Genomic DNA, 14208 nt, shown 5'->3' with positions numbered 1-14208 from the left:
TCCCAACTGCAAGCTAACTGGGCCTAGACCAGCACACACTCCGACTCTTAAGAGCAGCAGGAGAGCCTGGCCCCTCGCATTCCCTCAACAGCCATTCAGCAGGGACCCGGGATTCACAGATAACACAGCTTATGTGCAGACACGGTCAACCCTCAGACAGGAGCCCCTCCAATACTGGAGTCCTTGGTGGTGTTTGCATGCATGTCGGCGGGAGAGGCTGGCCCTCATTCCGAACTGTCCTCTCCCCCTGAGAGAGGAAACGTGCTGAACCTCAGTTTCGATGATGAGACGGTAGAGTGTTCTCACTCATTTGGTTCAGATTTTCCAAGAAATGCATGCAAGGGTGTCATCATCGATCCAAGCACATGCTGGGACGCTGCAGAACACAACGGGGTGTGCGCGGGGCTCTGTACAGGAGCCATGAGCCTGGGCTACCTCAAAAGCCTGGAGAATCCACAGCCATCAGGCCACTCAGCAAGAGCAAAAATCAAACCACTCTTGCAGCCATTGGGCCCGTCTGAGGAAAACCTAATACCTAATGGCACATTTGGGGTGCTTGAATACCTACCATCCTGAGTTATCCACGACCATGCTCGGGGACATGGGCCCGCCTCACTTTTTTCAGTTCTCCTTAGCACGTCCAGTCATCAGAGCACACGAAGGTCTTCTTGTTTGTGCCGACGGCCAGCCTTTCCCAGCAAGTGCCCCTGAGAAGTGGACAGAAATCACCGAGGCTTCATAAGTGGACCGGTGTCCTCAGAGGACATGATCCATAAAAACATTTACCTGGCCTTGAGCTCTGAAACTGCTTCCCAAGGACCTCTATCCCTTACCGAGAATTGACTGCATGTCTGATAGTACGACTGCAGGAAGTTAGGCACATACGTTGGCCGGTGTGTGAGAGGCTGTATATGTGTGCTCACGCGTGTGGGCATGTGTGACTGTGACTGCGGATGCGGACGTGCTTGTGGGTTTCTCTGTGTGCCGCTGAATACGCGTCTTGGTCTCTGTGTGTCCCTATGGCCTTGTGAAGAGGAGTCCAACAATAAAAGAAATAGTTTATACACAGCACCCTGGTTAGACCCCCAACTGAAAGGAGAAAGACCCCTGTCAGCTTCAAGAGGCCGCAGGCACACTTTGACCCCCAGGGTCTGTTGAAATAGTCCATGGACTCCCGCTCTCCCACAGCCACGTCTTCTGACAAAAACACACAGCCTCGACGAGACCTGCCTCCGGGCCTTGGCTGTGACATCTCCGTGCACCTCGAGACTCTGTCAGCTACCAGTATATCTGATGGGCATTTGGGGTCACTCGCAGCACTTCCGGAAGCAAGGGAACTCCCATGGTCGGGCCGACACCGACCGGCAGCTGTCTACTGCCAAGATGCAGCCTGAAAACACTCAAGGGGCTAACGAACGTGGGCCCACGTGCCACTTCTCGCCAACTAGGCCTAATCACTTTCCATTGACCCGTGGGAATGCCCACCACTGGAAGTGGCGGGAGTCAGCCGCCATGACCCATGTCGGATCCCCATGGCGGAGACTACTCCACATGCCCAGCCACGTCTCAGGCAGCTCCCATCTTGAATGTTCACGACCCTGACCCCTAAGGAAACTCTCAAACCCTTGATGCCTCGTCCTACGTGCCCTCCTCCAACCCACAGGGCGACACGACCCTACTGGAAACCACAAACATCTTCAGAACACGGGGACACTGAACACCAGGGAAGACAGACCACAAGCCTGTCTCCTTCCTTGATGCTGATCCCACCACATGCATCCTGGAAATTCTCCACTGCCACAGTGACACTACCGAGTAACTCACAGTGATCAAAGGCATGGTCCCCGAGGACCACAGACAGACTTGCAACGGAAGAACTCTGCCATGCGAGGGGACTTGGAAGCCTGAAAGGGAAAAGTGGCTGGCCACGGCAGCACAGCAGGTATGGCAATGGGGCCCCCATCTCTGCCCCACCAATGGACTGCTCCAGATAAAACTCTGGCTGTTCGAAAGGCCTGCGTGCTACACTGGCCGGTCGCGTCATTCCCCCATGCGAGAAACACTTTCGCTTTACACATTGCCAAACAAGGGAACAAAGCGGCCAAAGGGGATGTCCGCATAACTCAACTACCTCCAAGGAGGCAGGCACAGACGCCTCACCATGTCGATCTTCCCTACTTCCTGCAAGACACCATTTGGGTGTCATTCCTCGGGCAACGGGATCGCAACTCTACACAAGTTACCTACCTCAACTCACCCACTTGAACTGCCAAAGCCATCTGCTCAATAGGCAGCTTATGCCAGCCCATCACGAACAAGACACATTCTTGGGAAGCCGAGGCCAGCGACTGCAACCCAATGATGACATCCCATCCCACGACATCACACAGGACCTTTCCTCATGATAACTTACCTTTCTCTCCAGGCCAGGAGCCACCACCCAGGCTGAAATGCTTCACTCGATCCACACCCCACTCCACGAACATCCACATAGCGCCAACAGTGTGCCGACAACTTCAGCAGAGGAGCTGACAGGGGCAGCACTGAGGCCTAAACCATCAGCCCCCTTCCGCCATCGCCCAACTCCAGCCCACGCCCACCCACTGCTCCAGCCACACCGGGCAGTCAAGAACCTCACTGCGCGAAACACAACAACAGAGAGGGCCACAGGCCTGGCCTGAGGCTCCAGGCTCCCTCCAGGGAAGCTTGCTCATTTTGGTTTCCATAATCAACCTCGGAAGTGGCATGCACAAAGCGTGATCCTGTCCAAAAATCAACTCTCCAAGCAGCAAGCTTACTGGGTCTATACCAGAACACACTCCGACCCTGAAGACTAGCAGGAAAGCCTGCCCTCTTGCATTCCCTCAACGGCCTTTTAGCAGGGACCGGGGATTCATAGATGACCCAGCTTATGGGCAGACATGGTCGACCCTCAGACAGGAGCCCCTCCAATGCTGGAGCCCTTAGTGGTGTTTGCATGCCTGTCAGCAGGGGACGTTGGCCCTCACTCCTAACTGTCCCGTACTCCCGAGAGAGGAAACGTGCTGGACCTCAGTTTCGATGAGGAGACGGTAGAGCGTTCTCACTCATTTTGTTCAAATTTTCCATGGAATGCATACAAGGGTGTCATCATCGATCCAAGCACATGCTGGGACGCTGCAGAACACAAAAGGGAAGGCCGTGGGTCTCTGCACAGGAGCCATGACCTGGAAGTACTCCAAGTGCCTGGGGAATCCACAGTCCTCAGGCCACTCAGCAGGACCAACAATCAATCCACTCTTGCAACCATTGGGCCCATCTGTGGAAATCCTAATATCCAATGGCACATCTTAGTATGGGTGAATGCCTAGTCCTGAGATATCCACAGCCATGCTCGGCAAAGTGCACCCGCCCCACTTTTTCCAGTTCTCCTTAGCACATGCAGTCGTCAGACAATGCGAAGGATTTCTTCTCTGACAACAGCCAGCCTTACGCTGCAACAGCACCTGAGAAGTGGACAGAAATCACGCAGGTTTCTAAATTGCACCAGGGTCCTCAGAGAACATGATTTTTGTGAACACTTAACCTGGGCGTGAGCCTGGAACCTGCTTCCCAAGTACCACTATCCCTTACCGAAAACTGATTGTGTGTCTCACAGCACGACTGAAGGAAGTTACGCACGTACGTTGCTCGGTGTGTGAGAGGCTGTATGTGTGTATTCACACGTGTGGGCGTGTGTGACTGTGACTCTGCACGAGGATGCGTTTGTGGATTCCTGTGTGTGCCGCTAAATACGCGTCTTGGTCTCTGGGTGTCCCTGTGGCCCTCTGCAGACGCCTCTAACAGTAAACGTCATAGTTTATACACAGCACCCTGGTTGGACCCCAACTGAAAGGAGAAAGACCCCTGTCAGCTTCATGAGGCCGCATGCGAACTTTGACCCGAAGGCTGTCGAAATAGGCCACAGACTCCGGCTCTCCCACAGCCACGCCTTCTGACCAAAGCACAAAGACTGGACAAGACCTCCCTCCCGGCCGTTGGTGTCACCCCTATGTGGACCTGGAGATCCTGCCACCTACCAGCACATCTGATGTGCCCTTGGTGTCACTCCCAGTGCTCCCGGAAGCAAGGTAACCTCCCATGGGCGGGCTGACACCGACCTGCAGTTGCCGACTGGCACGATGCAGCCTGGCACTTCTCAAGGGCTTAATGGACTTCGGCCCAAGTGCCTCATCTCGCCAACTAGACCAAATCACTTTCCATGACCCCTTGGGAAGCCCTCAATGGGAAGTGTTGGGCTTTAGCAACCATGACACAGGTTGGAACCCCACAGCGGAAATTAGGCCACCTTCCCGGCCACGTAGAGGCAGGCTTCCAACTGGTAGGGTTTGCGGCCTTGACCACTGAGGAAACGCTCAAACGCTACAAAGCCTCGTCCTAAGTGCCCTCCTCCTGCCTGCAGGGCGACTCGACTCTACTTGAAGCCACAGACATCATGCGAACACGGAGACACTGAACAGCATTGAAGACACACCTCAAGCCTGTCTGCTTTGATGATGCCCACCCCACCCCATGCATCCTGGCAATTCTCCACTGCCACAGCGACACTACCGAGGAACTCACACTGATCAAAGGCACTGTCCCGGAAGACCACAGACAGACTTTCAACGGAAAACCTTTGCCACACGAGAGGACCTTGAAACTTGAAAGGGCACAGTGGCTGTCCACGAAGTGCGTCTGGTGTCGCAACAGTGCCCCCACCTCTGTGCCCCCAACGGACTGCTCCAGATAAAACTCTGGCTATTCGCAAGCCGAGTCATGCCCCCCCCGGGGGAAGCACTTTCGCTTTGCACATTCCCAAACAAGGGAACAAAGCGGCCAAAGGGGATGTTCGCATAACTAAACATCCTCCAAGGAGGCCAGCGTATACGCGTCACCATGTCAATCTTCTTTATGTCTCGCAAGACACGCTTTGAGTGTCTTTCCTCTGGCAATCGGATTCCAAATCTACACAGTTACCTACTTCACCTCATCCACCTGAACTGCCAAAGCCATCCCCTCCATAGGCAGCTGATGCCAGCCAATCATGAACATGACACATCCTTGGGAAGCCGAGGCCAGCCCCTGCAACCCAATTATGATAGCCTAATCCACGACATCACAAAGGACATGTCCACATCTTCCCTTACCTTCCTGTGCGGGCCATCAGTGATCCACGCAGGTTTAAATTCAGCACTTGTTCCTGTCCCCACTCCACGATGACCCACTTGGCATCAACACTGTGCCGGGAGTTAAAGTAGAGTAGCAAACAAGGGCAGCAGCGAGGCCGAATCCTTCAGCCGCTTTCCTCCGATGCCCAACCGAGCTCACCCCTGCCCATTGCTCCAGCCTCACTAGGCACTCGAGAACCTCACCGTGAAAAACGCAAGAACAGGGAGGTCCACAGACCTGTCCTGAGATTCAAGGCACCAACCAGGGACGCTTGCTCATTTTGGCTTCCAGAAACAACCCCCAAAATGGCATGCACGAAGCATGATCCTGGCCAAAACTCACCTCCCAACTGCAAGCTAACTGGGCCTAGACCAGCACACACTCCGACTCTTAAGAGCAGCAGGAGAGCCTGGCCCCTCGCATTCCCTCAACAGCCATTCAGCAGGGACCCGGGATTCACAGATAACACAGCTTATGTGCAGACACGGTCAACCCTCAGACAGGAGCCCCTCCAATACTGGAGTCCTTGGTGGTGTTTGCATGCATGTCGGCGGGAGAGGCTGGCCCTCATTCCGAACTGTCCTCTCCCCCTGAGAGAGGAAACGTGCTGAACCTCAGTTTCGATGAGGAGACGGTAGAGTGTTCTCACTCATTTGGTTCAGATTTTCCAAGAAATGCATGCAAGGGTGTCATCATCGATCCAAGCACATGCTGGGACGCTGCAGAACACAACGGGGTGTGCGCGGGTCTCTGTAGAGGAGCCATGAGCCTGGGCTACCTCAAAAGCCTGGAGAATCCACAGCCATCAGGCCACTCAGCAAGAGGAAAAATCAAACCACTCTTGCAGCCATTGGGCCCGTCTGAGGAAAACCTAATACCTAATGGCACATTTGGGGTGCTTGAATACCTACCATCCTGAGTTATCCACGACCATGCTCGGGGACATGGGCCCGCCTCACTTTTTTCAGTTCTCCTTAGCACGTCCAGTCATCAGAGCACACGAAGGTCTTCTTGTTTGTGCCGACGGCCAGCCTTTCCCAGCAACTGCCCCTGAGAAGTGGACAGAAATCACCGAGGCTTCCTAAGTGGACCGGTGTCCTCAGAGGACATGATCCATAAAAACATTTACCTGGCCTTGAGCTCTGAAACTGCTTCCCAAGGACCTCTATCCCTTACCGAGAATTGACTGCATGTCTGATAGTATGACTGCAGGAAGTTAGGCACATACGTTGGCCGGTGTGTGAGAGGCTGTATGTGTGTGTTCACGCGTGTGGGCATGTGTGACTGTGACTGCGCATGCGGACGTGCTTGTGGGTTTCTCTGTGTGCCGCTGAATACGCGTCTTGGTCTCTGTGTGTCCCTATGGCCCTGTGAAGAGGAGTCCACCAATAAAAGAAATAGTTTATACACAGCATCCTGGTTAGACCCCCAACTGAAAGGAGAAAGACCCCTGTCAGCTTCAAGAGGCCGCAGGCACACTTTGACCCCCAGGGTCTGTTGAAATAGTCCATGGACTCCCGCTCTCCCACAGCCACGCCTTCTGACAAAAACACACAGCCTCGACGAGACCTGCCTCCGGGCCTTGGTTGTGACATCTACGTGCACCTCGAGACACTGTCAGCTACCAGTATATCTGATGGGCATTTGGGGTCACTCGCAGCACTTCCGGAAGCAAGGGAACTCCCATGGTCGGGCCGACACCGACCGGCAGCTGTCTACTGCCAAGATGCAGCCTGAAAACACTCAAGGGGCTAACGAACGTGGGCCCACGTGCCACTTCTCGCCAACTAGGCCTAATCACTTTCCATTGACCCGTGGGAATGCCCACCACTGGAAGTGGCGGGAGTCAGCCGCCATGACCCATGTCGGATCCCCATGGCGGGACTACTCCACATGCCCAGCCACGTCTCAGGCAGCTCCCATCTTGAATGTTCACGGCCCTGACCCCTAAGGAAACTCTCAAACCCTTGATGCCTCGTCCTACGTGCCCTCCTCCAGCCCACAGGGCGACACGACCCTACTGGAAACCACAAACATCTTCAGAACACGGGGACACTGAACACCAGGTAAGACAGACCACAAGCCTGTCTCCTTCCTTGATGCTGATCCCACCACATGCATCCTGGAAATTCTCCACTGCCACAGTGACACTACCGAGTAACTCACAGTGATCAAAGGCATGGTCCCCGAGGACCACAGACAGACTTGCAACGGAAGAACTCTGCCATGCGAGGGGACTTGGAAGCCTGAAAGGGAAAAGTGGCTGGCCACGGCAGCACAGCAGGTATGGCAATGGGGCCCCCATCTCTGCCCCACCAATGGACTGCTCCAGATAAAACTCTGGCTGTTCGAAAGGCCTGCGTGCTACACTGGCCGGTCGCGTCATTCCCCCATGGGAGAAACACTTTCGCTTTACACATTGCCAAACAAGGGAACAAAGCGGCCAAAGGGGATTTTCGCATAACTCAACTACCTCCAAGGAGGCCGGCACAGACGCCTCACCATGTCGATCTTCCCTACTTCCCGCAAGACACCCTTTGGGTGTCATTCCTCGGGCAACGGGATCGCAACTCTACACAAGTTACCTACCTCAGCTCACCCACTTGAACTGCCAAAGCCATCTGCTCCATAGGAAGCTTATGCCAGCCCATCACGAACAAGACACATTCTTGGGAAGCCGAGACCAGCGACTGCAACCCAATGATTTCAGCCCATCCCACGACATCACACAGGACCTTTTCTCATGATACCTTACCTTTCTCTCCAAGCCAGGAGCCACCACCCAGGCTGAAATGCTTCACTCGATCCACACCCCAGTCCACGAACATCCACTTAGTGCCAACAGTGTGCCGACAACTTCAGCAGAGGAGCTGACAGGGGCAGCACTGAGGCCTAAACCATCAGCCCCCTTCCGCCATCGCCCAACTCCAGCCCACGCCCACCCACTGCTCCAGCCACACCGGGCAGTCAAGAACCTCACTGCGTGAAACACAACAACAGAGAGGGCCACAGGCCTGGCCTGAGGCTCCAGGCTCCCTCCAGGGAAGCTTGCTCATTTTGGCTTCCATAATCAACCTCGGAAGTGGCATGCACTAAGCGTGATCCTGTCCAAAATCAACTCTCCAAGCTGCAAGCTTACTGGGTCTATACCAGAACACACTCCGACCCTGAAGACTAGCAGGAAAGCCTGCCCTCTTGCATTCCCTCAACGGCCTTTTAGCAGGGACCGGGGATTCATAGATGCCCCAGCTTATGGGCAGACATGGTCGACCCTCAGACAGGAGCCCCTCCAATGATGGAGCCCTTAGTGGTGTTAGCATGCCTGTCAGCAGGGGACGTTGGCCCTCACTCCTAACTGTCCCATACTCCCGAGAGAGGAAACGTGCTGGACCTCAGTTTCGATGAGGAGACGGTAGAGCATTCTCACTCATTTTGTTCAGATTTTCCAAGGAATGCATACAAGGGTGTCATCATCGATCCAAGCACATGCTGGGACGCTGCAGAACACAAAAGGGAAGGCCGTGGGTCTCTGCAGAGGAGCCATGACCTGGCAGTACTCCAAGTGCCTTGGTATTCCACAGTCCTCAGGCCACTCAGCAGGACCAACAATCAATCCACTCTTGCAACCATTGGGCCCATCTGTGGAAATCCTAACATCCAATGGCACATCTTAGTATGGGTGAATGCCTACCGTCCTGAGATATCCACAGCCATGCTCGGCAACATGCACCCGCCCCACTTTTTCCAGTTCTCCTTAGCACATCGAGTCATCAGACAATGCGAAGGTTTTCTTCTCTGACAAAAGCCAGCCTTATGCTGCAACTGCACCTGAGAAGTGGACAGAAATCACGCAGGTTTCTAAATTGCACCAGGGTCCTCAGAGAACATGATTTTTGTGAACACTTAACCTGGGCGTGAGCCTGGAACCTGCTTCCCAAGTACCACTATCCCTTACCGAAAACTGATTGTGTGTCTCACAGCACGACTGAAGGAAGTTCGCACGTACGTTGCTCAGTGTGTGAGAGGCTATATGTGTGTATTCACACGTGTGGGCGTGTGTGACTGTGACTGTGCACGAGGATGAGTTTGTGGATTCCTGTGTGTGCCGCTAAATACGCGTCTTGGTCTCTGGGTGTCCCTGTTGCCCTTTGCAGACGCCTCTAACAGTAAACGTCATAGTTAATACACAGCACTCTGGTTGGACCCCCAAGTGAAAGGAGAAAGACCCCTGTCAGCTTCATGAGGCCGCATGCGAACTTTGACCCGAAGGCTGTCGAAAGAGGCCACAGACTCCCGCTCTCCCACAGCCACGCCTTCTGACCAAAGCACAAAGACTGGACGAGACCTCCCTCCCGGCCGTGGTTGTCACACCTATGTGGACCTGGAGATCCTGCCACCTACCAGCACATCTGATGTGCCCTTCGGGTCACTCCCAGTGCTCCCGGAAGCAAGGTAACCACCCATGGGCGGGCTGACACCGACCTGCAGTTGCCGACAGGCACGATGCAGCCTGGCACTTCTCAAGGGCTTAATGGACTTCGGCCCAAGTGCCTCATCTTGCCAACTAGACCAAATCACTTTCCATGACCCCTTGGGAAGCCCTCAATGGGAAGTGTTGGGAGTTAGCAACCATGACACAGGTTGGAACCCCACAGCGGAAATTAGGCCACCTTCCCGGCCACGTAGAGGCAAGCTTCCAACTGGTAGGGTTTGCGGCCCTGACCACTGAGGAAACGCTCAAACGCTACACAGCCTCGTCCAAAGTGCCCTCCTCTTGCCTGCAGTGCGACTCGACTCTACTTGAAGCCACAGACATCATGCGAACACGGAGACACTGAACAGCAGGGAAGACACACCTCAAGCCTGTCTGCTTTGATGATGCCCACCCCACCCCATGCATCCTGGCAATTCTCCACTGCCACAGTGACACTACCGAGGAACTCACAGTGATCAAAGGCACTTTCCTCGAGGACCACAGACACACTTTCAAAGGAAAACCTTTGCCACACGAGGGGACCTGGAACCTTGAAAGGGCACAGTGGCTGTCCACGACAGTGCACCTGGTGTCGCAACAGTGCCCCCACCTCTGTCCCCCCAACGGACTGCTCCAGATAAAACTCTGGCTGTTCGCAAGCCGAGTCATGCCCCCCCGGGAGAAGCACTTTCGCTTTGCACATTCCCAAACAAGGGAACAAAGCGGCCAAAGGGGATGTTCGCATAACTAAACATCCTCCAAGGAGGCCAGCATATATGCGTCACCATGTCAATCTTCTTTATGTCTCGCAAGACACCCTTTGAGTGTCTTTCCTCTGGCAATGGGATTCCAAATCTACACAGTTACCTACTTCACCTCATCCACCTGAAATGCCAAAGCCATCCCCTCCATAGGCAGCTGATGCCAGCCAATCACGAACATGACACATCCTTGGGAAGCCGAGGCCAGCCCCTGCAACCCAATTATGATAGCCTAATCCACGACATCACAAAGGACATGTCCACATCTTCCCTTACCTTCCTGTGCGGGCCATCAGTGATCCACGCAGGTTTAAATTCTGCACTTGTTCCTGTCCCCACTCCACGATGACCCACTTGGCATCAACACTGTGCCGGGAGTTAAAGTAGAGTAGCAAACAAGGGCAGCAGCGAGGCCTAAACCTTCAGCCGCTTTCCTCCTATGCCCAACCGATCTCACCCCTGCCCATTGCTCCAGCCTCACTAGGCACTCGAGAACCTCACCGTGAAAAACGCAAGAACAGGGAGGTCCACAGACCTGTTCTGAGATTCAAGGCACCAACCAGGGACGCTTGCTCATTTTGGCTTCCAGAAACAACCCCCAAAATGGCATGCACGAAGCGTGATCCTGGCCAAAACTCACCTCCCAACTGCAAGCTAACTGGGCGTAGACCAGCACACACTCCGACTCTTAAGACCAGCAGGAGAGCCTGGCCCCTCGCATTCCCTCAACAGCCATTCAGCAGGGACCCGGGATTCACAGATAACACAGCTTATGTGCAGACACGGTCAACCCTCAGACAGGAGCCCCTCCAATACTGGAGTCCTTGGTGGTGTTTGCATGCATGTCGGCGGGAGAGGCTGGCCCTCATTCCGAACTGTCCTCTCCCCCTGAGAGAGGAAACGTGCTGAACCTCAGTTTCGATGAGGAGACGGTAGAGTGTTCTCACTCATTTGGTTCAGATTTTCCAAGAAATGCATGCAAGGGTGTCATCATCGATCCAAGCACATGCTGGGACGCTGCAGAACACAATGGGGTGTGCGCGGGTCTCTGTACAGGAGCCATGAGCCTGGGCTACCTCAAAAGCCTGGAGAATCCACAGCCATCAGGCCACTCAGCAAGAGGAAAAATCAAACCACTCTTGCAGCCATTGGGCCCGTCTGAGGAAAACCTAATACCTAATGGCACATTTGGGGTGCTTGAATACCTACCATCCTGAGTTATCCACGACCATGCTCGGGGACATGGGCCCGCCTCACTTTTTTCAGTTCTCCTTAGCACGTCCAGTCATCAGAGCACACGAAGGTCTTCTTGTTTGTGCCGACGGCCAGCCTTTCCCAGCAAGTGCCCCTGAGAAGTGGACAGAAATCACCGAGGCTTCATAAGTGGACCGGTGTCCTCAGAGGACATGATCCATAAAAACATTTACCTGGCCTTGAGCTCTGAAACTGCTTCCCAAGGACCTCTATCCCTTACCGAGAATTGACTGCATGTCTGATAGTACGACTGCAGGAAGTTAGGCACATACGTTGGCCGGTGTGTGAGAGGCTGTATATGTGTGCTCACGCGTGTGGGCATGTGTGACTGTGACTGCGGATGCGGACGTGCTTGTGGGTTTCTCTGTGTGCCGCTGAATACGCGTCTTGGTCTCTGTGTGTCCCTATGGCCCTGTGAAGAGGAGTCCACCAATAAAAGAAATAGTTTATACACAGCACCCTGGTTAGACCCCCAACTGAAAGGAGAAAGACTCCTGTCAGCTTCAAGTGGCCGCAGGCACACTTTCACCCCCAGGGGCTGTTGAAATAGTCCATGGACTCCCGCTCTCCCACAGCCACGCCTTCTGACAAAAACACACAGCCTCGACGAGACCTGCCTCCGGGCCTTGGCTGTGACATCTCTGTGCACCTCGAGAATCTGTCAGCTACCAGTATATCTGATGGGCATTTGGGGTCACTCGCAGCACTTCCGGAAGCAAGGGAACTCCCATGGTCGGGCCGACACCGACCGGCAGCTGTCTACTGCCATGATGCAGCCTGAAACCACTCAAGGGCCTAACGAACGTGGGCCCACGTGCCACTTCTCGCCAACTAGGCCTAATCACTTTCCATTGGCCCGTGGGAATGCCCACCACTGGAAGTGGCGGGAGTCAGCCACCATGACCCATGTCGGATCCCCATGGCGGAGACTATTCCACATGCCCAGCCACGTCTCAGGCAGCTCCCATCTTGAATGTTCACGGCCCTGACCCTTAAGGAAACTCTCAAACCCTTGAAAGCCTCGTCCTACGTGCCCTCCTCCAGCCCACAGGGCGACACGACCCTACTGGAAACAACAAATATCTTCAGAACACGGGAACACTGAACACCAGGGAAGACAGACCACAAGCCTGTCTCCTTCGTTGATGCTGATCCCACCCCATGCATCCTGGAAATTCTCCACTGCCACAGTGACACTACCGAGTAACTCACATTGATCAAAGGCATGGTCCCCGAGGACCACAGACAGACTTGCAACGGAAGACCTCTGCCATGCGAGGGGACTTGGAAGCCTGAAAGGGAAAAGTGGCTGGCCACGGCAGCACAGCAGGTATGGCAATGGGGCCCCCATCTCTGCCCCACCAATGGACTGCTCCAGATAAACCTCTGGCTGTTCGAAAGGCCTGCGTGCTACACTGGCCGGTCGCGTCATTCCCCCACGGGAGAAACACTTTCGCTTTACACATTGCCAAACAAGGGAACAAAGCGGCCAAAGGGGATGTTCACATAACTCAACTACCTCCAAGGAGGCCGGCACAGACGCCTCACCATGTCGATCTTCCCTACTTCCCGCAAGACACCCTTTGGGTGTCATTCCTCGGGCAACGGGATCGCAACTCTACACAAGTTACCTACCTCAACTCACCCACTTGAACTGCCAAAGCCATCTGCTCCATAGGCAGCTTATGCCAGCCCATCACGAACAAGACACATTCTTGGGAAGCCGAGGCCAGCGACTGCAACCCAATGATGACAGCCCATCCCACGACATCACACAGGACCTTTTCTCATGATACCTTACCTTTCCAGACGAGGAGGCACCACCCAGGCTGAAATGCTTCACTCGATCCACACCCCACTCCACGAACATCCACTTAGCGCCAACAGTGTGCCGACAACTTCAGCAGAGGAGCTGACATGGGCAGCACTGAGGCCTAAACAATCAGCCCCCTTCCGCCATCGCCCAACTCCAGCCCACGCCCACCCACTGCTCCAGCCACACCGGGCAGTCAAGAACCTCACTGCGTGAAACACAACAACAGAGAGGGCCACAGGCATGGCCTGAGGCTCCAGGCTCCCTCCAGGGAAGCTTGCTCATTTTGGCTTCCATAATCAACCTCGGAAGTGGCATGCACTAAGCGTGATCCTGTCCAAAATCAACTCTCCAAGCTGCAAGCTTACTGGGTCTATACCAGAACACACTCCGACCCTGAAGACTAGCAGGAAAGCCTGCCCTCTTGCATTCCCTCAACGGCCTTTTAGCAGGGACCGGGGATTCATAGATGCCCCAGCTTATGGGCAGACATGGTCGACCCTCAGACAGGAGCCCCTCCAATGATGGAGCCCTTAGTGGTGTTAGCATGCCTGTCAGCAGGGGACGTTGGCCCTCACTCCTAACTGTCCCATACTCCCGAGAGAGGAAACGTGCTGGACCTCAGTTTCGATGAGGAGACGGTAGAGCGTTCTCACTCATTTTGTTCACATTTTCCAAGGAATGCATACAAGGGTGTCATCATCGATCCAAGCACA

At 54.5% G+C, this 14208-nt stretch overlaps 6 non-coding genes across 6 annotated transcripts; all 6 read right to left on the bottom strand.

The window, feature by feature from the left end:
- Positions 1–266: 266 nt before the first annotated feature.
- Positions 267–359, bottom strand: LOC137750365 (small nucleolar RNA SNORD116). The gene has a single exon (XR_011070427.1). It is a non-coding gene; the product is annotated as a small nucleolar RNA SNORD116 (small nucleolar RNA).
- Positions 360–3046: 2687 nt separating this feature from the next.
- LOC137776843 (small nucleolar RNA SNORD116) lies at positions 3047–3139 on the bottom strand. Its single transcript, XR_011076335.1, has one exon. It is a non-coding gene; the product is annotated as a small nucleolar RNA SNORD116 (small nucleolar RNA).
- Positions 3140–5799: 2660 nt separating this feature from the next.
- Positions 5800–5892, bottom strand: LOC137749764 (small nucleolar RNA SNORD116). Its single transcript, XR_011070276.1, has one exon. It is a non-coding gene; the product is annotated as a small nucleolar RNA SNORD116 (small nucleolar RNA).
- Positions 5893–8577: 2685 nt separating this feature from the next.
- On the bottom strand, positions 8578–8670 carry LOC137753860 (small nucleolar RNA SNORD116). Its single transcript, XR_011071605.1, has one exon. It is a non-coding gene; the product is annotated as a small nucleolar RNA SNORD116 (small nucleolar RNA).
- Positions 8671–11332: 2662 nt separating this feature from the next.
- On the bottom strand, positions 11333–11425 carry LOC137749759 (small nucleolar RNA SNORD116). The gene has a single exon (XR_011070272.1). It is a non-coding gene; the product is annotated as a small nucleolar RNA SNORD116 (small nucleolar RNA).
- Positions 11426–14108: 2683 nt separating this feature from the next.
- LOC137754334 (small nucleolar RNA SNORD116) lies at positions 14109–14201 on the bottom strand. Its single transcript, XR_011071815.1, has one exon. It is a non-coding gene; the product is annotated as a small nucleolar RNA SNORD116 (small nucleolar RNA).
- Positions 14202–14208: the final 7 nt, after the last annotated feature.

This window comes from Eschrichtius robustus, chromosome 1, assembly GCF_028021215.1.
Source record: "Eschrichtius robustus isolate mEscRob2 chromosome 1, mEscRob2.pri, whole genome shotgun sequence".
Lineage (NCBI taxonomy): Eukaryota > Metazoa > Chordata > Mammalia > Artiodactyla > Eschrichtiidae > Eschrichtius > Eschrichtius robustus.
This window is presented reverse-complemented; position numbering and strand designations above follow the sequence as displayed.